Below are 6,803 nucleotides of genomic sequence, written 5' to 3'. Positions count from 1 at the left end.
TGGGGGGAATGTCTATGTAATATGACTCAGCAGTGCCAGCTTACATTCAGAATGGCTACACTAGTCTTATAGTTACACCAGCAAGTCTCAAGGACTTCTATATCCCCATTGTCCCTCAGCATTAGTCAATGTTCTAGCTTTTGTTAGTCTACCATGTACCTACCTGGTTATTATCAAATATTCATTGTTTTTGAGAGAGAGTTTCATGAGCGAAAAGCAAAAAGAAAGTCTTTAAAAAGAAAAACCATGGCAAAGTGCCATAGTTTGTGTATTTGTTTTAGGAACATAATTTAGAAGTTAGCTGGTGGTCATAGGGACACAATAAATTTATTTGAATTGATAACTAAAGTGAAACATTTTTTATAGGCATTAAGTCTTGGATCAATACATTGGTTAGACAATGTGGACAGACTTGGCCAGTAAGATTATATAGTGGATAGTTTCTAAAAACTGTACAGGTTCAATTGTAGTGCCAAGGTTTGGGGGAAAATATATTTAAGCCATTTGATAAGACAAAATTATTTTATTAAAAATAAGTATTGCCAAAATGTATTGAAAATAACAATATTTTGATATTCTCAAAACTTCCTGAGGGTATTGGGTTAAACAAAGTACCACTGTGTGAAAGACGAAGAGTCATTCAACAAGACTTACTAAAACCTTTTTGGTATATTTCCCAGAAACTAAGAAAGTGAATGACTTTGATGACTGGATAACAAATCATTTCACAGGTCAGGTACTTTCCAATTCTTGGCTTTCAACAAAATTGAAGAAGGAAATAACTAAGTTGTCAGTTGAGAGACTATTAAAAATAATTTTAGATGATAGATCACTACATGGATTTTGGCATATAACTTGGGGGAAATTCAAAGAAATGGGTGATATTGCAATAAAAAATTCTTGCATCCCATTCAGCTTGTGGTAAGAACAAATTTATTTTCAGAATTTATGCCTATAAAAGTGAAAAATAAGAAAGAAAAGAAAAGAAGAAAAACAGACATGATACGGAAAACTGTCTCATTTTAGTGACAAGTCAATACTCATCCATGGATGCATGAGCTAATTGCAGAAAATAAAAACAGCCTTTAAGAGATAGAATTCTAAAAATTATTTTTTGTATGAATTTCAAAATTTTAATATATTTGTTCTTTTAATTGTGGACAACTGATAATTAAGACAGAATCTAGATGAAATTTCTTAATTAAAGCAAAAATGTTTGTTTTAAATTTATATACATATTTTTTAAAAAAAGATTCTATTTATTTATCATGAGAGACACAGAAAGAAAGGAAGAAACACAGGCAGAGGGAGAAGCAGGCTCCATGCAGAGAGCCCGGTATGGGACTTGATCCTGGAACTCCAGGATCATGCCCTAGACCAAAGGCAGGCGCTAAACCGCTGAGCCACCCAGGGATCCCCGTATATAAGTATTTTTGTTGTAGAATATGATTAGTATGTCAAGTATAGTAAGGTGAACTTTTAGATATAAAAATATGTTAGGATACTGTGTGTGTGTGTATGTGTGTGTGTGTGTGTGTGTGTGAAGTGCAAGGGGAATTAGGTGCAAGGAGAAAAGAAATGAGGTAAAATTCCTAATCATTAAGAAAGATCTTGTTTATATGTTTTTTAAAATGTATGATGGCAAGTATCTAGCATTATGGTTATTTAGATTTACTGGACACACTTAAAAGGGTGATATACCCATATTATTTTACAATATCAATATTTATAATATATCCCAAATCACAGACATTTTACCTATTCGAACGTTTGATTTCAAAAATTTGAGACTTCAACCCAAATTTTGCACATTTTAGGGAGCATAAAAACATTTTGAAGACCATCAGCCTAATTCACACAGGTAATAAGAAATAGAGAAAGAATGCATTTATTTATTTATTTTAAAAATTTTATTTATTTATTTGACAGAGAGAGAGAGGGAGAGACAACACAAGCAGAGGGAGCAGCAGGCAGAGGGAGAGGAAGAAGCAGGTTTCCTGCTCAATCCCAGGGGCCTGGGATCATGACCTGAGCCAAAAGCAGATGGTTAACTGTGTAAGCCATCCAGGTGCCCCCAGAGAAGGCATTTAAAGCCAGATTTTTACTCGAGGTTGTAGCATTTTGTATCTGTTACAATTCAATGGAAAGAAGATCACACAGCAGTAGGAAGCATCATTGTTTTACCTCCTCACTCCCACACCCACAACTCTCTGAGGACTTGCAGACAGGCAAGAATGAAAATCAACATGGTCAGAGAACTGGTAAATGACTGTCAAAGTCACAAATTATACGCATGCGTCTGCCTAGCACAGTGCCTGCCATCATATATTATTTCTAAGTATTAATAAAAGTTCATTAAATGAATGAATAAGAGTCTAGGGATTTTCTCATTAATAAAGTTTCTGTAAAGACAAGCATTTCAGTTTACACTTGTGTTGTTATTTTTAGATCTATGATCATTTCAGATTTTACCATAAAACTTGTACGTTTCCATAATGAGTAAAAAACAAGCAAACACTCTAAATAAAAAAAGACAAGAAGAATCACTGACACTCTTTTTGCCAGATGGATGCCTATTTTTAAACCCAACTTTGTATCAGAATTAAAGGTAGTAACTCCAGTGAATAATATTAAATTACTAAATGTAAGCTATGTCCACACTATATTCAGAATAGGGTCAATTCAGGCCTTAAATAATGCAAGACAGGTTATACCTTTACCTAGTTTAACTGACAAGAGGACTTTACAACCAATTCTTGTTTGCTCATGGTCAGTAGAAATGGACTAGACGCGACTGAAATCAATGCATTATCTCAAAATAATTAAGACCATATGCCTGTGCATTCACTATTCCTTATCCTTTCCTTCTTTTTATTTTTTTCTCCCTTTTTTCTCAGCTAAACACATTGTGTTGAGTTTTAGCAGCATTAATTTTTCAGAACCATTGTTGGAATTAGGAAGGTCTTAGAAATGGATTTATGGTTTACCTTAAGTTTAAGCATTAGGGTTCCTCACTTATCTCCTGGGAGCATCCCGGGAATACTGTCACATGGTGATATATATTTTTTTTATAAAATTTGAAAACAGTAAGATACATTTAATTGTAGTTTGAGCTTCATGGGCTATATTTATGGGATTTGTGGTCTCTTCCAGGCATTGTTAAATTATTGCTAGCCATCTCATTATAGAAATGGCTTTCAGGAATATTCCTACTGACCATTTTTTCTGACTCACTCAGGGTCATGTCTCAAAGGTGCTGGAAATAATGCTGCATTTTAAATGTGTCTTTGGCATCTGGCTTGGGAGTATGTGGATAGTGTAGAAGATAAAAAGTTTCAAAAATTGAGAAGCAGAAGCTGCTCTATGGAAGATTCTTCTGAATCTTATAGCTCATATACAAAGAATATTAGATTCAAGTTTCCCCAAATTTATTAACATATTAAATGTTTACATGAGATTACTAATGATGTGTGTTGAAACCGAAAGAAATTTTTCGAAATAATGAACTATAAACAATACAGATTTTGATTAGCTCTGATAGAAGAAAGACTGAATTGTGTTTCTCTTTTCTCTGTAGGCAATAATATTATAAAATTGTTGTCAAAGGAAGAATTAGTCAAGACTATGCAGCCAAAATAGGTAGATAAAAGTATTGTAGATATGTGCCAGGCAGGTAATAAAACTGTTTTTTTCATTTCCCCCTATTTTGTGATGTGTATGATATTGGTGGTCATCCTTTTAAAATTAATAGTTTGTTATTTCTTACTATAAATAAATGTTTTGTTTTCTTCTAACATTCCTTTATATCTACCTTTTGAATCTTGAGTTTTCTTTTCTTACCAAGAGTCCCTAAATTGTATACACTTCAGGCCTCACAAAATCAGATTTGTCCCTGGCCTTAGATATTATTTGGTATAACACTCTTATTATAAACATGAGAACACTGGTCTAGAGATAATTTCTTACTTCTCGGACTCAACTATTATGGGCAGGATTGTAATAACAATCCAGGCTGCTGGGCAGTGAGTTAAATCTCTCATGATTAACCTATGGATAGAACAATTTAAGTTTTCTTTGTATATGAATCTGCGCTGGAATTTTGGCTAGGAAAACAGTATTGTAGAATTGAACTCTAGACTAAAAGTCCATAGAGGGAGAGGAAAAAAATGTCAGCAGTTGTGCATGGATTTCTTTGAGAAAAAAAGCATTTGTCAAAGTGGCTAGAAATGAGGAGGGGATCACTTCAGGGTTCTGCCAATTATTACCAGCTAGAAAGTCCCAGAAACCTCATCCAAGGCAACTCTGAAATTTAGAGATACATGCGCAAATGACATTCAACAGCATCGTTGAATAAAGTAGGAAAGAACCAGATAATGTAAAACTCATTTGTTACTGATTGCAATGACATGGCCTGTGTTCATAGTCCCTAAGGCTGAATTCTCTCTCAATAATACAACAAGGGAAGCCCGAGGATGTTTCAGAGCTTGGACAGTGAGAGGAAATTTTACTAACTCCGGTCTGTCATTGCAACCTTACCACAAACGTAGTCTGGAAATCCATTTTAATGCTATTCTGTAGCTGTCTCTGCACAACAAAAATGAATGTGCATTCGGGCACCTCCAATTACCTAACATTTGCAGAAGGCAAATAAATACTGATTTTGTCTTCTAACAAGACAGAAACTTTGAATTTGAAAACTAAGCAAATCAGACTTTTCATCCTGATGAAGACTAACTGGACCATGATAGAATTTAAGCCCATAAGCAGTAGTGATTTACAGAGAAGGCTTACAGTAGCTGTCCAGAGGATATGAGACTGCCATTAAAGACCTGCTTTCCGGGCTAAGTAGACTTTATAGCAGGGGTACTATATGGCCTTCTCAAATTTCAAAGGCCATTTGAAGGCACATTTAAATGCTAGGTCAGAAGCAGTCCCTGATGGAGGCAGGGCTGACTCTGTGCTGTCTTTGAACTCATGGACAACAATGAGTGTTCGCTCTGCTTCTGTGGCTTTAAAGACAACAGGTCCCTCCAAGCATCTCCACGTCTCAAAGGGTTCTCTAAGTCCTCAGAGGTACTCAGCTCAAGGCTTTGTGAGAACTGCCTTTGTTTGAACGTCTAGAATCCTCTCCCCTCTGCAGGGGAATTAGAATAGCAAAAAGCAAAATAAAGCCAATCCTGGCAGAGGCAGATAACAAATTACGCTGCTGAGGAATTGTGCTATAGACTGGAAGCTACGAACTGGCTGGCAATGGTTCAATCGAAATGGTGGATGTATTGTTTGGCTTGCATATGATTTTTTAAAAGAAATTTGAACCAATATTCAAAACTCCTGATTTTGACACAAAGAAAATGTGGACTTGTCTCCAGAAATATTTTGCAACTCTAGGTTTCATTCTTACAGAGCTGCCAGGAGCTTTTTGCCTTACCGCTGGGCAGTAGCCTGGGCACACACTCTTGTTAGCGCTCTAGCTTCTCCATAGTTGCTAGTGCAGGTCAGACTTTTGAGAACCCAGAGTGGAGAGAAGAGAGAGCTGTGAGAAGTCACAAGAGTGACAGCTCTCTCAGTCAGTTGAGAAATTGTCTGATCTGACCCTTTGAAGGAAGAAAAAGTTTGGTTGGGAGGCAGAGCCTCAGACCACAATGTCTGTACTATGAGCGTTCAGCAAGGCCAATGGGAAGTCTAAGAAATTCACCCGGCCCATAGTCCCATGACTCCCGTAAAGGGCCTTCTTTGGGACCCTTGTGGCCAGGTGAGGCTGGGAGCAAGCTGTGGGAGGCCTCTGATGCATTTCCAGAACGTTGCTGCTGGGGGGCTTAGCTCATTGGCTCCCCTCGACAGGAATCTGAAGGGGGGGTTATTCTCATAGCTCCCATGCCTTGATTTACTCCGGTTCTCCTACTACTTATTATTTGTAAAGAAAGTTTGATTAGGATTCTGGTAGTCTGATTTTCCCATGTTCAACTGTTTCCTTCTTTCCCAGACCATGGTTGGCTTTGCGTTTGCTTCTTTTGTTTTAAGCCTGAGAATTTTAAGGCCACAGGCCAGGTGTGTTCTTTTGTCCTTTAAACTATGAAAAACAAGAACAGGAATAATAAGGCCACAATGGAACAACAACCAGCAGCCAAACAGAAATCTAGAGGCTCTATTTATATTGCAATGAAAAAGAATATTCTTATGGTCATTGACAGATCTACATTCCCATTCATTCATTCATTCATTCATTCAACAAATGCAGAATATTTACTACGTAGCAGGTGCACAACAGTCTCTCAAGTTACCCCTGGTGTACCTCTAGCTTGTTGGTTTGGAGAAATAACAAAGTGAATAGTCTTTCTAAAGTAACAGAAGAAGACCAGAGTATTTCTTTTCCAAGTATGTCATTATCTAAGCAATTTTGCTGCCAAGACATTTTTAACACTGGTGGATCTCCCACAGTTTGTTCTTTTCCTCTCAGCTGAGGAAAAGACACCTAGGACTGACACCAGTATGGGGCATTTGCGCGCTGGGCATTTCTTGGCAGGTGAAGACATGCACTTTTATTTCCTTTCCCTGTTTCTCAGGGAGCAGTGTCATTTTTTTATCCTACCACCTTACCTTGTGTAAATTCCCTTCCTCCCTTAGGCACTGGCTTTGTTTCTCAGCCTTCCCACATCTTCCCACATTATGTCAAATAATTGGCAGTTGGTGGGAACCAAGCTGTATGAAGATTTACTTAGGTGGCCCTAGGGTGGGGGTGAGGGTGTCTCGGAAACACCTTGGTATTTACTGCTGTGGCATCTGTCACAATCTGCACGGTGCAG

Source organism: Vulpes vulpes, chromosome 13 (genome assembly GCF_048418805.1).
Source record: "Vulpes vulpes isolate BD-2025 chromosome 13, VulVul3, whole genome shotgun sequence".
NCBI lineage: Eukaryota > Metazoa > Chordata > Mammalia > Carnivora > Canidae > Vulpes > Vulpes vulpes.
This window is presented reverse-complemented; position numbering follows the sequence as displayed.